General features: G+C 43.9%; 1 protein-coding gene and 1 long non-coding RNA gene across 2 annotated transcripts in view; one reads left to right on the top strand and one right to left on the bottom strand.

Annotated features, from left to right (window-relative positions):
- Positions 1-12,157, bottom strand: part of LOC142599225 (uncharacterized) — a 154,488-nt gene extending 142,331 nt beyond the window's left edge. The window contains exon 1 of the long non-coding RNA XR_012832847.1: positions 12,026-12,157. This is a non-coding gene — a long non-coding RNA (uncharacterized LOC142599225). The remainder of the gene's footprint in view (positions 1-12,025) is intronic.
- The window catches only part of LOC104641365 (ras GTPase-activating protein 1-like), a 502,600-nt gene that overhangs the window by 460,060 nt on the left and 25,456 nt on the right, over positions 1-17,084 (top strand). The window lies entirely within an intron of this gene.

Below are 17,084 nucleotides of genomic sequence, written 5' to 3'. Positions count from 1 at the left end.
ATTCTTAAATATCGATCTTTGGATATTGCTAGTTACTAACAATATCTTAAAGACAAAATATATCCCTTTGTATTTCTGAAGTTCAGAATTATACTTCCGTATTGGGTCTGGCTGGGATGGAGTTAACTTTCCCCATAGCAGCCCTCACAGTGCCATGCTCTGTATTTGTAGCTAGAACAGTGTTGATAACACACCAATGTTTTGGCATCAAGGCTGTCTCTCCAACTCCCCCGCCCCCAAAGGCCAGTAGGCTGGGGGTGGACAAGAGGTCGGGAGGGGACATAGCCAGGACAGCTGACCCAAATTGACCAAAGGGATATTCCATACCATACGACATCATGCTCAGCAATAAAAGCTAAGAGAAGAGAGGAGGGGGGGGGCATTCGTTATTAAGGCATTTGTCTTCCAAAGCAACTGCTACCTGTACTTTAGGCCCTACTTCCCAGGAAGTGGCTGGACATCACCTGCTGATGGGAAGCCGAGAATAAAACTTTTTGCTTTGCTATGCTTTTGTGCATGGTCTTTGCTTTTCTTTTATTAAACTGCCTTTATCTTGACCCATGAGTTTTTCATCTTACTTTCTCCCCCTGTCCTGCTGAGGAGGGGAAGTGATAGAGTGGCTTGGTCAACCTACCACAATCCTCTACAAAGGAAAAGGAAGAAGGCGGAACAAGAGATCACCCTGGCTTAACAATGAGCAGTTTGGTGTGCTTAAAAGCAAAAAAGCAGCCTACTGGCTATGGAAAGGCAGCCAAATAGCCATCGAGGACTACAAGAACCTTACTAGGGTATGCAGTCCGGAAGGCTACGACTCAGCTAGAACTGAAATTGGCCAGACATTTCAAGAACAAGAAAGGGTTCTTCAGATATGTTGAGCAGTAAGCAGAAGCACAGGGAAGACATAAGCCCATTGCTAAACAGGGAAAGGAAATTAGTCACTAATAATGCTGACAAGGCAGAGGTTCTCAATACCTTCTTTGCCTCTGTCTTGATCAGCACAGCTGGACCCCAGATCACAGTAGCTATAACAACACACATCAACCCACCAGTAATGGAGGAAGGGCTGGTCTGCGGGCTCTTGCAAGGGCTCAACTCACATAAATCTATGGGCCCGGACAGAATCCACACCAGGGTGTTAAAGAAAAGTGGCTGACATCATTGCAAGGCTGCTGTCTATAATCTTTGAAAAGTCATGGAGATCAGGGGATGTCCCTAATGACTAGAAGAGGACAAACGTCATACCCATACAAGGGCCCAAAAAAGGACCCAGAAAACTACAGGCCCATTAGTCTTACTTCAATCCCTGGGAAAGTAGTTTCTAAGAGGACTTGTTCAGTTATCACAAATCAAATGAAGCAGGTGATTGGGAAAGCCAGCACGGATTTACGAAAGGCAAATCATGCCAGACTAACCTGATCACCTTCTACAGCAAAATAACATCTTCTGTTGACATGGGGAGAGTAGTGGATGTTGTTTACCTGGACTTCAGCAAAGCATTCAACACTGTTTCCCCACAGCCTTCTCCTGGACAAACTGGCAAGATACAAACTGGATGGGTGGTCTGAGAGATGGGTAGGAAGTTGGCTAATAGGTTGTACTCAGGGTGGTGGTCAATAGTTTTTACTCCGGCTGGCAGCCTGTCACAAGTGGGGTCCTCCCAGGGATTGATACTGGGCCCCACACTGTTCAACATCTTCATAAATGATCTGGACGATGGGATTGAAAGCACCCTCACCAAGTTTGCTGATGACACCAAACTGGGTGGTGGACACCTCAGAAGGGAGAGCTATCTTACAGAGAGACCTGGACAGGCTGGAAGAGTGGACAAGCAAGAACAGTATGAAGTTTAACAAAGACAAGTGCAAAATCCTGCACCTGGGATGACATAATCAAAGAGCCCAGTACAGGCTAGGATCTGTGTGGCTGGGAAGCAGCCTTGCTGAAAGAGACCTAGGGGTCCTGGTGGACAACAAGCTGAACATGAGTCAGCAGTGTGCCACTGCAGCAATGGGGGCAAATTGGATCCTGGGCTGCATCTACAGAGGCATTACTAGCAGAGATAGACACATGATCATCCCACTCTACTCAGTGCTTGTCAGACTGCATCTGGAGTATGGTGTCCAGTTCTGGTCCCCACAATTCAAGATAGATGCAGACAGGCTGGAGAGGGTCCAAAGGAGGGCCACAAAGATAATCAAAGGGCTAGAGAATCTGCCCTACGAGGAAAGGCTGAAGAAGTTGGGTCTTTTCTCCCTAGAGAAGAGAGGGCTCGGGAGGGCGGGGACATCTCATCAAAGTATTCCAGCACTTAAAGGGTGGCTACAAAGAGGATGGAGGCTCTCTTCACAAGGAGAAGACAAGGGGCAACAGTACAAGTTGTACCAGTAGAGGTTTCATCTCAATATAAGAAAGTAGTATTTTACAGTGAGAACAATCTATCACTGGAACAACCTCCCCAGGGACATGGTAGAGTCCCCATCAGTGGAGGTTTTCAAGATACGATTGGACAGGGTGATAATCTCATCTAGGCTCTCTTTCCAATGAAAGGTTGGACCAGATGATCTTTTGAGGTCCCCTCCAACCCGGGCTATTCTATGATTCTATGAAGATCAGGCTTGAAAGTTCTATGTATCATTTGAAATACTTTATATTTGTTAGGGATTCTTGTCATCTTGGAGTCATGTGCATTAGACTACCCAAAGCAATTATCTAGCTAGAGGGAAGTATACTTAGAATGAAATAAAGTGTTATTTAAAAAGTTGCCTGTATGACATATTTGATACATTTAAAAAACCCTAAACATATCATGCATTTTAAAGCCTAATGTTTATTCTGACCATCTCATATGATGAGCCTATTTCCATCCAGTGGGAGACAAACCACTGTCCCTCAATCTAGCTTGCTTACTAAGCCTTGATCCTCAGCATTCATTATCTCAAGGTAAAGCTACATTAATATTTCTTTAGAAAAAAACAGCTAAACAGATGCCAGTGTTTTCTCTCCAATTACTCCTAGAGCTTTGCATTTTTAATTAAAAGAAGATGTGCTTTCAAGACAACTAACAGGAGGCAAAATTATGCAAATTTAGGCAGTTTTTACACAAGGTAGCAGGTCCAACAGCTCAGCTAAAATGCTTACAACTCAACAGACTATTTAAAACTGCATCCACAGAATCCAATTTCCTTTACTCAAGTGATGACTGCAAGTTGTAACTGAACCCATTAGGGTCATTTTGTCTTCAGCCATTAGATGTCTTTCTCCAAACTCCTTCCCTTTCAGCAGAAATTCACAGTACTCACTCCCATATAGGTTACTCCTGTATTTCCTCAAAAATAGAAATGCCTACAAAAAAATATTTCAACTTACAACTGAAAACAATCTAGCAACTTTTAAGCCATTAAAAACAAACAAAAAAATCCCAAAAAACCTCCACACCCAGAAACAAACAAAAAACCCCCAAGAAAACTCAAATCCCAATTTTAATTTTGACTTTATAGCATGCCATGTGCAAAGCACATTTTGTCAGCTCTACTCTTTTGCCGGTACGTACTTAGATGATATTTATATACTCATTAATACACACTGGAAAAAAATTATACCAATCCAAACTATCTCAAATTACAACACTAAAACATAGCATAAGGGTATGTGGAAGGATAGCGCCTGGTCCTTTAAGGGTATCTGGCCAAAGGAGCCATGATGAAGAATGTACAGATCAACACGTGATAAGGAAGGTTGTGATGAGAACAAACCTGATCAGTCACACTAATTGGTAAGGATATGCAGAATGCAAGAAAGTTTATTTTTTTCAGTTGAGAGGATAAGGGAAGGGAGGAGGACAAACACAGAGACATAAAACCTGACAAATTAGCATTAACAAAGACAATAACCAGAAACAAACCTAGTCACTCACACTAATTGGTAGGCTATCAAGAAACTTCAGGGAAACCTGGGACTTTGTAACTAATAAGGATGCAAACCTGATTTTGGAAGGGAGTCAGTAGAACTATGCCAGCTGATGAGGGAACGCACTGAAAGGCAAAACAGGGGGAGCAAAAAAGGGGGGTAGACAGAAAAGGTTATAAAAGGGGCTAGTTGCCTCTAAAATGGGGCCAGTCAGTATGCTTGTCTGGCTGAGCCCTGCACCTGATCATCGCAATCTGTCCTATCTTCTTGTTAAATCCTTTCTTAACTATCTCCTTGTGTAATGTCACTCTCTATCCTGTGTGCATGTGCTGCAAGGACCAAGTGCCAGCTACTGCTAAGACCTGTGAATGAAATTTGGTGCTAACTACTGGAGTCAGACCAGTGGTTTAGTCCCCCCACAGCCTGTGGTGTCACCTACTGAAGCAAACAAGGTCTCAATACCAGCTGCTAGAGCAAGTGATGGTGTCTGCCTCCAGCCACTGGGGCAGGAATGTTGTACACATCCCAGAAACGAGCTACTGGAGGGGCCTCAGCATCAGTGGCTGGAACAGGACAACAAATCACAGCCCACATGCCTGATGCCAACTGCTAGGGCAGAGGGCAAGTGTCTATTTCCCCAAAGTCTGGTGTGCATATGTATTCACCAGCAAACTTCAAGCTGGACTACCTGGCAAGCAGGGGGGAACCTTGGGTCCGGGCTGGGGTCTTATGGCAGCAAGGGTCCACACTAGTATACCCAGGGAATCTGTGAATGTGGAATGCCTATGGGACGAGCGCACAAGCACTGTGTGCTTCCTAGCAAGCAACAAGCTGAAATAGCTAGCAAGAAGGGTACCTGTAGTAAGAAGGTAAAAGGGCCCAGGATTCAGGCAGGGGTACCAGACAGAGGAGCAGAGATATGTGTGTGCACACACTTTCACTAGTGAACTCCTATCTCTACTAGCCAAAGAGAAGGACTCTGCTGTCTATGCTTATGTTTTACATGAGTCCTATATGTAGGTGCTGTTGAAGGCAGCATCTTCTCTGTAGCAGTCCATGTAACCAGCTATGTCAATCATAGAACAATTTGGGTTGGAAGGGACCTCAAAGATCATCTAGTTCCAACCCCCCTGCCATGGGCAGGGACACCCTCCACTAGACCAGGTTACCCAAAGCCTCATCCAACCTGGCCTTAAACACTTCCAGGGATGGGGCCTCCACAACCTCTCTGGGCAACCTGTTCCAGTGCCTCACCACCCTCACAGTAAAGAATTTCTTCCCAACATCTAATCATCTAAATCGACCCTCCTTCAGCTTGAACCCATTACCCCTTGTCCTGTCACTACACTCCCTGATAAACAGTCCCTCACCATCTCTCCTGGAGGCCCCCTTCAGGTACTGGTAAGCCACAATTAGATCTCCCTGGAGCCTTCTCTTCTCCAGGCTGAACAATCCCAACTCTCTCAGCCTGTCCTCATAGGAGAGGTGCTCCAGCCCTCTGATCAGCTTTGTGGCCCTCCTCTGGACTCGCTCCAACAGCTCCATTGTCTCTCCTGTACTGGGCCCCCCAGAGCTGCATGCAGTACTCCAGGTGGGGGTCTCACGAGAGTGGAGTAGAGGGGCAGGATCACCCCCCTCGACCTGCTGGTCATGCTGATTTTGATGCAGCCCAGGACACGGTTGGCTTTCTGGGCTGCAAGCGTGCATTGCTGGCTCATGTTGAGCTTCTCATCAATCAATACCCCCAAGTCCTTCTCTTCAGGGCTGTTCTCAATCCATTCCTCGCCCGGCCTATAGTCGTGCTTGGGATTGCGCCAACCCACGTGCAGGACCTTGCACTTGGCCTTGTTGAACTTCATGCGGTTCGCGTGGGCCCACCTCTCCAGCCTCTCAAGGTCCCTCTGGATGGCATCCCTTCCCTCCAGCGTGTTGATCCCACCACACAGCTTGGTGTCGTCGGCAAACTTGCTGAGGGTGCACTCGATCCCATTGTCCATGTCGCCGACAAAGATGTTGAACAAGTGACGGTCCCAATACTGACCCCCGAGGAACGCCACTCGTCACTGATCTCCACTTGGAGCCGTTGACCACAACTCTTTGAGTGCGACCATCCAGCCAATTCCTTATCCACGGAGTGGTCCATCCATCGAATCCATGTCTCTCCAATTTAGAGGGAAGGATGTCGTGCGGGACAGCGTCAAATGCCTTGCACAAGTCCAGGCAGATGACGTCAGCTGCCCTTCCCTTGTCCACCAACGCTGTAACCCCATCATAGAAGGCCACCAAGTTTGTCAGGCATGATTTGCCCTTAGTGAAGCCATGTTGGCTGTCACCAATCACCTCCTTATTTTCCATGTGCCTGAGCATAGTCTCCAGGAGGGTCTCCTCCATGATCTTGCCAGGCACGAAGGTGAGGCTGACTGGCCTCATTCCGGACATATCTATAGAAGCTTTTCTTGTTGTCCTTGACATCCCTGGCCAGACTAATTTCTATCAGGGCTTTGGCTTTCCTAACCTGATCCCTGGCTGCTCGGACAGTTTCTCTGTATTCCTCCCAGGCTACCTTCCCTTGCTTCCACCCTCTGAAGGCTTCTTTTTTGCGTTTGACTTTGCCCAGGAGCTCCTTGTTCATCCATGGGGGCCTCTTGGTGGTTTTGCTTGACTTCCTCTTTGTTGGGATGCATCGCTCCTGAGCTTGGAGGAGGTGACCCTTGAATATTAGCCAGCTGTCTTGGGCCCCTCTTCCTTCCAGGGCTTTGTCCCATGGTATTCTACCAAGCAGATCCCTGAAGAGGCCAAAGTCTGCTCTCCTGAAGCCCAGGGTAGTGAGCTTGCTGTGTGCCCCCCTCGCTGCCCTGAGGATCTTGAACTCCACCATTTCACGGTCACTGCAGCCAAGGCTGCCCTTGAGCTTGACATCCCCTACCAGGCCCTCCTTGTTGGTGAGAACAAGGTCCAGCATGGCAACTCTATCACTTCGAGGAGGAAGTTATCAGTGCATTCCAGGAATCTCCTGGATTGCTTGCGCTCAGCTGTGTTGTCCCTCCAACAGATATTGGGGTAGTTGAAGTCCCCCATGAGGGCCAGGGCTTGTGAACGTGAGGCTACTCCTATCTGTCTATAGAGGACCTCACCTGCTCAGGTAGCCTGTAGCAGACCCCCACTATAATGTCTCCTGCCCCAGCCCTCCCTTTAATCCTAACCCATAAACTCTCAGTGAGCTCCTCATCCATCCCCAGGCAGAGCTCCATGCGCTCCAGCTGGTCATTGACACCCCGTCCTCGTCTCCCCTGCCTGTCCTTCCTAAAGAGCCTGTATCCTTCCATTCCAACACTCCAGTCATAGGAGCCATCCCACCATGTCCCGTGTGTGTGTGTCTGGGCTACCTGCTCAGCTTTGCTACTGGTTGAACCTGCCACTGGGAAAGCAGCAGCCACATCCCTCAGCCTGGGCAGACACCCTGGGTCCCCAAGCACACCAGGCTGGGCTCCAGCAGCCAGGCAAGAGGGAGTCCTGGGCCAGAGTGACTGAAGGAGGTGGCCCCACTCTTAACATCCCTTAACACACAGTATTTTTTTTATACACAGCCACAAAATACAGGGTTCATTTTAATTCAGGCTCTGTCTAGATCAAGTCTCCTATACACTTTTAAGGTTTCCTGTTATCACTAATGTTAGTGTTTATGGAGCTAAACAGTTTTCAGGAACATAAATGCAGATTATATATTGGTACCTACCAATATTTTTATATTCTCTATTTGACACACTCTAGATTAGAGAACAGAGTTTAGAATCTAGCCAGAAATCCACGACTTAAAGCTTCTTAAAAGTACGTCTTCCTAAAGGACATTTTTCTTTACATAAGGAATTGATTTAAACAACATGCAGAGCAAAGATAACCAAGGCAAATAGTCTTATGTCAAGACACCACATTAGTCTCTCCTCAATTTTACTTTGCCCAAGGTTATTCTCCCACACCTGTAATACAGCAGGTCAGGTTTTTCCCCCATCCTCCAAACCTTTACTGTATCACATACCCAGATCTTAAAAAATAATTCAACACCTAGTGTTCTGGTTTTCATCTGGGACAGTTAATTTCCACAAGAAGCTGGGAGGGGACACAGCCAGGACAGGTGATCCAAACTAGCCAAAGAGGTATTCCATACCATATGACATCACGTTCAGTATATAAGTGGGTTGGCAGGGGAGGAGAGGCTGCTGCTTGGGGACAGGCTGGGCATCGGGCTCCAGGCAGTGAGCAAATTGCATTGTGTACCACCTGCTTTGTATATTATTTTATTTTATAAGTATTGTTGTTATTTTCCTCTTCCTTTGTTGTCCTAATAAACTGTCCTCCCAACCCACGAGTTTTACCTTTTTCTTCCAATTCTCATCCCAATCCCACTGGGCAGGTCGGGGGGAGGGAGAAAAGCAAGCAGCCACACAGTGCTTAGCTGCCGGCTGGGGCTAAACCACGACACCTAGTTTTAGGCAGGACTTTGAAACTACTTGCTCACTAATAATAACCATCTCCACCACTGCAAGATGACGGCCTTGATCTGAAGTCAACAGTTGTACGCACCAGGATTACTCAGAATAGTATAGTAGCAATATAAATGCATGCCTGAAAAAGCAGTTAGTAGAATCCAATTTACAACTTTAGAAATGCAATGCCAATTACTTACTTTCTCATGTAACAAGTCTTGTGTAAAAATCTTGTTTTTACAAGTGCATTCTACTATCCTATAAATGCATTCTGTAGGTATTAATTCAGGGCCCTTTTTTTTTTTTTAATATTAACACACAAACATACTAAAAAGGCTGTAAATTTTCAAGTGAGAAATGGAAAAGCTTTTATATTAGCAACAATCAGCAAGGTCTCTAGGAGAATATAACAAATACTCATCTGATATAGTCGGAAAAGTGTAATGGCATCTGTGAAGTCTAGAAGCTAAATGAATACAACCTATTTGAAATGCCATTTAATCAGTAACAAGTTATTGCTCTTGCTATTAGACTGGACTTTTCTACACGCAAAAACCTTTCCTCCATATGTATGTGCTCAAGTTGCACTTGGAAAAACAAGACGGTACTTGGCTGAAATGCAAATTAATTCAAAATTTGCTACTACATCAAAAAATATTTTGTTATTGCCAAAGAAGAGAGCTCACTGTATCTAGTCTTAAAATGAATGCTTTCTGTGAAAAGACTACTGTTACAAAAACACCTAGAGTCAGAATGGTGTCTGATACAGTTGACAATCTGATATTTAAAGGCTCTACGGCAGTTACAAATCTTACTATTTGTAAGCATCAAATATCCATAAAGCCAGCTTTGGGAAAGTTATCTACATCAGGAGGCCTCTTCAGAATTTAGGGGTGTTTTGCTTTCGTAACCAAGTCTTCCCAAATTTGTTTCTTGTTTCCTACCTCTGTTTCAAGCACAGAAGAGAAGAAAAAAAAAAAAAACCACATAAAGTGGCACTGAGAACAAACAAGGACTTCAGGACTACCATCAAACTGCTCACCTTCATGGGCCTTTCCCACCTGAAGGTCACTTCTTTCTTGACCAGTACCTTTCCACATGTTCAAAGGAGGGTCATGAACTGCTAGATGGAAGCAGTCAACAGCAGCACAACTCCCTTTGTAAGGTAATTTTCTTTTTAAACAAAACTTATCTCAATCAACTGCATTTTAACAGATAGAGTCCTGCTTCTTTTTTCACTAAGGTTCTCTACACATAAAGATTATAGAACACTCTGCTAGTGACTATTAAACAAATCAAGCTATTGCTGTAGCAATCTCATGACCAGAACAGAGGCATTTTTAAAATCACAACTATTATTACCACTGAAGCAACCAATATATAATGTCCATTATGCAGAACACTAATATGTAATAAACGTATTATTAAATTACAAGTAGAACTGGTCCAAAAAATCTGGTCTATGACAATGGGGGGAAAAAAAACCCCATGGTGAGGTTATAATATTATTATTACAAGATTTTTAAAATCCATTTTACCCATATTTCTCCAATTAACACATGAACAAGAACTATGGAAGTTATAATTCTCCAGAACATTTACTTTTTAATTAGTAACTTCTGCCATTACAAAGATCATTTCAAATATAAAGAGAAAATAGTCTTTAATGCCTCTACTGAACAGTCTAAACGTGGCCTTAGGTAGTACTTGTAGATTTAAATTTGTGAGCATAATAACTACATAGATGAGTGCCGATGGCCACAACATGGAAGAGAATAGCTAGCAAATTATGTTGAAAATTTAATTTATAAACCTCTTAATGCAGAAGAAACTGATAAACATTTCATTCTGCTCTTGATTTGTAACTGGAGAATACAGCCTTCAAACAGCATAAGAGTAGACCATCACAGATAATCTTTTAATTTTCCTTATATCATGGAATCATGTGCAAGGATTATTTGTCCATACTTCCAGTAACTAGCAAAGAAAATTTGTTCTGATTTTTCAAGCCCATCAGGCAACAGAAACAAGCATTCAGTTTGGGTTTGTGGGTTTTTTGTCATGTTGATTTTTTTTTTAAATCAGGCTCTACATTGAGCAGACAAGCTATTTCCCCACAACCTTCCAAAGCCAGTTTCAAGTACAGCGATCGATGACAGCACCCATGGAATCCTACAAATGGTACAAGTATTTGAAAGTCTTTTGATTCAATATTCTAACCCCTATAGAAAAAAATATATATGGAAGGAAAAAAACAACAAAAAACCCCACACAAACCACCCAACAGCTATATTTCTTCACAGGTTCCTAAACATACATAAATAACAGATATGCAAGTAGAATCAGACAAGCAAGTATATTTAAATATTATGACATTCTGATTTTTAAAAATCTGGTTTTACTCAAAGCAGAACTCTAAAACATAGTCCCTAAACAAGACTTTCATCATTTGAACAACACTAGCATCACCATAGCTAAAATGGCATATTGGCATTTATATCCATGCAGAATTGAAATATATGTATTTATAGCACATATAAAATGTACCTTTTATACAAGTATAAATGTAGTCCTAGGGTGCCCCATATATCTCATATCTAGCAAGTATATTAAAAGTGGACTCAATCAACCCTGGTGTTGCAAGTTGTAATTAAGACCTAAATACAGAGTTCAACATATCTTTATAGTGAAGGAAGCGAGCTCATAAAATACATCTCTGCTATTTAAACTAGAGATATCCAAAAAGCTTATGTAATTAGTAGCAATTACACCAGTCAAGCTTTGTTCTTCTCTGTTTCTGTCTGTACTACAAGCAGCTCTTTTACAGTTAGTTATGCCAGATGCAATAGTTTGTGTCTATGTTAAGACATCTATTAAAAAGAGTCACCTGAAGCCAGATTTCTCATTAACCAAATGCATTTGCATACTTCCAGAGCATATACTATAGCTCTGAAAATGAACTAGTAGTAATGCTAATGCAAGCATTTGGTAAAGCTTTTTAGATATATTTAAGATAACAGCTAACTAAAATCATTAAATGCTCTATTCTTTCTTGGCTATATATGGGTGTGAATATAAATATATACAGGTATGCATGTTTCTATTTAGAAAAGTGCATCTTAAATCTGATAAAGACCATAAAATACAACAATCTTGTCTACTTCTGACTGGAAAAGAACCAAATTTGAAAGTAATCCCTGTGACATAAAAACATATGGGTATAGAGTCACCAAGACTGAAAACAGAACAGTATTTCTCCAACAAGTACTAGTAACAGAGACCAGCTATAACACTTTTGTTGGGGAGGTTTGGGGTTTTTTTTGTGGGGTGTTTTTTTTTTTTTTTCTTCCCCTCTGTTCCAGTCATCCCCAAAACCAACAATTGTTACTGCAACAAAGGCCGGGGAGGGCGCAGGGCCTTAAGTCAAAAGAGAGCAGAGTGAAGAGAGCCCCTACCCCCGGCTCAGTACGGAGTCGAGAGAGAGCGCGATCCGTAAGCGCCTCTCGCCCATCCACCTCCTCCTAGTAGAGAGGTTACACCCCCAGAAACCCAGTCCCGCAGCACAAGCCTCCTCCCAGCCCCTGCGAGGTCTGAGTCCCCCAACCGGCCCACACAGGGGCTGTCCTCCCTCTCACCATGGTGCTTGAGCCGCTCTCACCCGCCCAGCCTCACCCTCCTCCGAGCACGTAAATCCGCCACTCCACACCACCTCTACCGTGGCAGCCAAGCATCCTCCAAACACCCACTACGCACTGGCTCCCACTTGGCTCACACCTCACCTCACAGAGGTCACACCAGGACCTCGCCAGCCAGAGGCCCAACTAAGCTGACCTCCCAACTGCCTGCGCAGACGGAACAGTGGCACACCAAGGCTGCTTAATATTAACCAACTCTGTCCCTGCCGTTCCACTCCCATATACAGAGGGTAACTAGACAACGAAAAGCACCCATCAGGGAACAAAACAAGCAAGCATCCAGTGCTCTCCCCATCAGGCGCAGCAGCAGTAACTGGTTCTGCGCAGAACAGTAGCGTGACCCTAACCACATGACATGGGAGATCACCAGAATGCTGACCTCGCAGGGGTGAGCAGGGTGTTCCTCAGCCCCATTGAGAAAGAGCTCTAGGGGTGGGGCAGAGCCGGCTCGGCTCGGCCCGGCCCGACCCAGTCCCGCCCCGCTACATGGCCGACTGTGACAGTGGCCCTAGGGCAAGCAGGCAGGCGGTCAGGGCGTGCTCGGGAGGTCTCCATCTGTAGCCCCGGGATGGCTGGGGATTGAACCGTTACGTGGTTCCCTGCACGGCTCCTCTCCGTGGTGATCCCCAGCTAGTGATTGCAGGTAGCACTAAGGCTGAAACACTCCTCCAGGAGTTCCTATGCACTCTTTTCTAGTGAATGATGAATAGACATGGTAATGAAAGATAATCACCTTTTTCCCTAACCAGTGTTAGGGTATTGTGAAGCCTTCTGAAAAGCCTTAGCCAGCCAGCAGCCTGAAGGGATCACAGCCCACCAGCAAGAGATGGACACACCACTTCCCAGGTTCAAAAGCACCCTAGCCTACCAATACTAGCATCCCGTGCTGCAGACACATGAAACAGTGCTACCTGCCAATGTGGAGCTACTGTGTATATTGATGCTTAGACAAAGACCTTCCTTTTACTTGAGAGAATTCAAATGGTCTAGAAATAATAGCCTCTTAAAGTGCCTGCAGATTCATTTTGACTTCCATCCTGAGCATGAGAACAAGCATACCTGTTGTATCATGGCACTACACCTGCATGAGCATAAAAGGATGTATGCTACTGGCATTTGACCTGGAAAAAAATTACGATGTTTCTGCCTTTAAGCAGCTCTTCAAGGCAAAAATATTCACCCTGATGCACTTTATATATAGTCGCCATCATAAGAGAACATGCCTTGATACCAGTTCCGCCATCTCAAAATAAAAACTTAAATTGTATCTATAACTGAAATAACAAAATATCTTTCTTGTAAATCCTACTTCTTTAAATATACCAATACGTTACTTCATGTGTGAACTGGAAACTGAAACACAATAATTCTGCTTGAATAGAGAAATAGTATTTTTGGTATTTTGGCTAATTTTGCCTGCCTTCCAGAGAATCCCAAGAGAGAGGTTCAGAGTTAATCTAAATCTCACACCACACACAGATACTTAGGAAAGGATAATTTAATAACAACAACTATCATGGAGACTTATAAACTATGACATTCTGACATTTTTAATTGTTCCTTTGAAATACATAACAGCTAAAAGAAAAAAACTGACAAAAAGTACTCAACGTTACAATAATAAAACAATAGAGAAATAGATAAAATAGACTTCAAAGGAAATCCACTCAGATACAAGAGATTATAGTACCAAAGGTGAAGACAAGATGGGTTTGACCTATTTGAATAATTTTATTTTAGTCAGCAAGTCTTGGGCCTCCCAATTTATTAACACTATGATATTTGTGGCAAATGTAGCATGGTGGAGCAGATCACTGTCAATTTAAAAAAATAAAAAATTCTAAAAGTATTCTATTTAAACTGAATAAGGGAAACTAATTAGCGTAGAATAATTTTAAAACAGAATATATAACTTGGCAACACTTGAGTCAGGCCCCACAAACTCAGGCTTCGCCTGTCTCATGCTCCAGTACAAAAGAAAACAATTAACAAAATAGTTGGAATGTAGGAACAGGATAAGAGAAGCCGTAAATTAGGGAACAGTCCTTGGGTATGAACTAGAAAAAAGACACAAAGTTTGAGGCATCCTGATAAAAGGGGCCCAATATGCCAACAAGCCTGGGACCATCTGGGCAGGATGGATAACAAGGTTGCTGAGCTTGCAAAACGGAGATAATGAAGAAGAGGTCACCCAACTGTGTACACTGAAGAAGAGGAGAAAGAGGAAGATTTGAGGAGGACGACCCCTGACGACCACCTGAGAAAGAAACTGCGCAGGCGTATCAGGACATTAGCATATATTCATGAGTTCCCAGAATAATAATGAATATGTATTAGATTTATCGGAAACCTAATGAATAGGTAAACTCTTTTGTAATATAAATCATGTACAATTTGTTTCTCATCGAGACGCACGTTCGTGGAAATATCCCGGTGCGACTCCCAGTGCTGCAATAAAGGATACCTGCTTAATAGTCACATGGGCTACTGAGTGAATTTTTTTGATTCAAAACCATTAATCATATATTCATGGCATACAGAGAATACCAAAGAAAATAAATTCTTAAAATAGAGTTATAACTCACCAGCATTAATCTTGTTCCTAGTATACAAAGTATAAGAACAATAAGAGATCTGATGCATTTGAAAAGTGACAATTTGAGACACATTTAGAACTTCTGAATTTAAAACATTCAAAATATGTATATCTTTTCCAGGAAATTCATACTTTACCTATAGAACTCTTTACCATGAGGTTTCATTGTTGTTAAGAATTTGGTGGTATTTTATAAAAAATATGCAATTGAAATTGATAGCAAGCATGGCTATTTTATTAATTAAAATAAAAATTATTTAATGGGTGGCTTAAACTCTAACAAACATGGGTTTGGAGACCTAGTATTTTAATTCTAGTATTGTTTAATGGATGTTTAACAAAAATAATCAATATTTACATGAAAAAAAAAAGACCAAAGTTGTTGTAATCACTAAGCAAAACGGATTTTTTAAAAGGACTTATATGGGCTCAGTAGGACCTTTACAGCAAGCAAGCTAAAGAAGATTATAATATGCATTATTAAATACTGCTGATGGAAAAAACCATCTCACTTATGGTCTCCCTAGATCCTCTCATGTTACATAACCGCAAATTTTAAGAAATCCATTACATTAAACATAGCCTTCTTAACACTGCCACCTGGATATGAGGCTAGATTAAGCAACACACATATGCCTCATGCTTTAGGAAACAGGCAAGACATCTGTGGTGGGTTGACCCTGGCTGAGGGCCAGGTGCCCACCAGAGCCACTCTATCACTCCCCCTCCTTAACTAGACAGGGGAGAAAAGGCACAACGAAAAGCTTGTGGGTCGAGATAAGGACAGGGAGAGATCACTCACTAATTATCGTCACGAGCAAAACAGACTGAACTTAGAGAGGGAATTCATCTAATTTATTACTAAGCAAAACAGAGTAGAGGAATGAGAAATAAAACCAAATCTTAAAACACCTCCCCCCACCCCTCCCATCTTCCCAGGCTCAACTTCACTCCCGGCTTCAACCTCCGCCCCCCCTCAGCAGCACAGGGGGACAGGGAATGGGGGTTACGGTCAGTTCATCACACGTTGTTTCTGTCGCTTCTTCATCCTCAGGGGAGGACTCCTCTCATCGTTCCCCTGCTCCAGCGTGGGGTCCCTCTCACGGGAGACAGTCCTTCACGACCTTCTCCAACGTGAGTCCTTCCCACGGGCTACAGTCCTTCACAAACTGCTCCAGTGTGGGTCTCTCCCATGGGGTGCAGACCTTCAGGAGCAGACTGCTCCAGCGTGGGGTCCCCCACGGGGTCACAAGTCCTGTCAGCAAACCTGCTCTGGCGTGGGCTCCTCTCTCCACGGATCCACAGGTCCTGCCAGGAGCTTGCTCCAGCGTGGGCTTCCCACGGGGTCACAGCCTCCTTCAGGTGTCTCCACCTGCTCTGGTGTGGGGTCCTCCACGGGCTGCAGGTGGAATCTCTACACCCCCTCATCCTTCCTCCATGGGCTGCAGGGGGACAGCCTGCTTCACCATGGTCTTCACCATGGGCTGCAGGGGGATCTTGCTCCAGCACCTGGAGCACCTCCTCCCCCTCCTTCTTCACTGACCTTGGTGTCTGCAGAGTTTCTTACATCTTCTCACTCCTCTCTCTGGCTGCAAAAGCGCACTCTCTAGCTGTTTTTCTCTTTCTTAAATATGTTATCACAGAGGCGCTGATTGGCTTGGCCTTGGCCAGCAGCGGGTCCGTCTTGGAGCCGGCTGGCATTGGCTCTATCAGACACAGGGGAAGCTTCTAGCAGCTTCTCACAGAAGGCACCCCTGTAGCCCCCCCCGCTACCAAAACCTTGCCATGCAAAACCAACAAATAAATATCCAGCCATTTCCTAGACTGTCAAATGCAGTCTCATTTTTCAGCTGCTTTTATGCCCTTCAGTTCTGTTTATTCCATATCAATAAACTCTCTTTTCCTTTAAGTTACCATTTCCTGCACAATGATTCTTTGACCTCTATAGAAAAAAAAAATAATTTTGCATAACATGCAACATGTTCCATTGAAACTTGTGGTGGGTTAACATTGGCTGGATGCCAGGTGCCCACCAAGACAGTCTATCACTTCCCTCCTCAGCTGGACAGGGGTGAGAAAATATAATGAAAGGCTCATGGGTCGAGATAATGACAGTGTACCTGTGGGATAGGGGCCGTGAGACAGAAACTATAGAATCAGGTTGAGATAATTAGTTTGTAACCAAGATAATAGGTAATGAAGCTGACTGACCATGGCAAAGTACAATGCTGCTATGTTCCATGCACAGTCCCTGCCAAACCGAACAATAGGTTCGGAGGTATTAATCTTATGAAGTAAGTTGCTGTGGACAGGTGCATCTACAGCAAGGATACTGCGCATGCTTGCAAGAAGAGGGTTATCCAGTGGACGTGGGTGTGCGACCACTGATGACCAGCAGAGACC

This window comes from Balearica regulorum, chromosome W, assembly GCF_011004875.1.
Source record: "Balearica regulorum gibbericeps isolate bBalReg1 chromosome W, bBalReg1.pri, whole genome shotgun sequence".
In the NCBI taxonomy this organism is placed as follows: domain Eukaryota; kingdom Metazoa; phylum Chordata; class Aves; order Gruiformes; family Gruidae; genus Balearica; species Balearica regulorum.
Note: the sequence above shows the minus strand (reverse complement) of the source record. Positions and strands in the feature narration are given on the sequence as shown.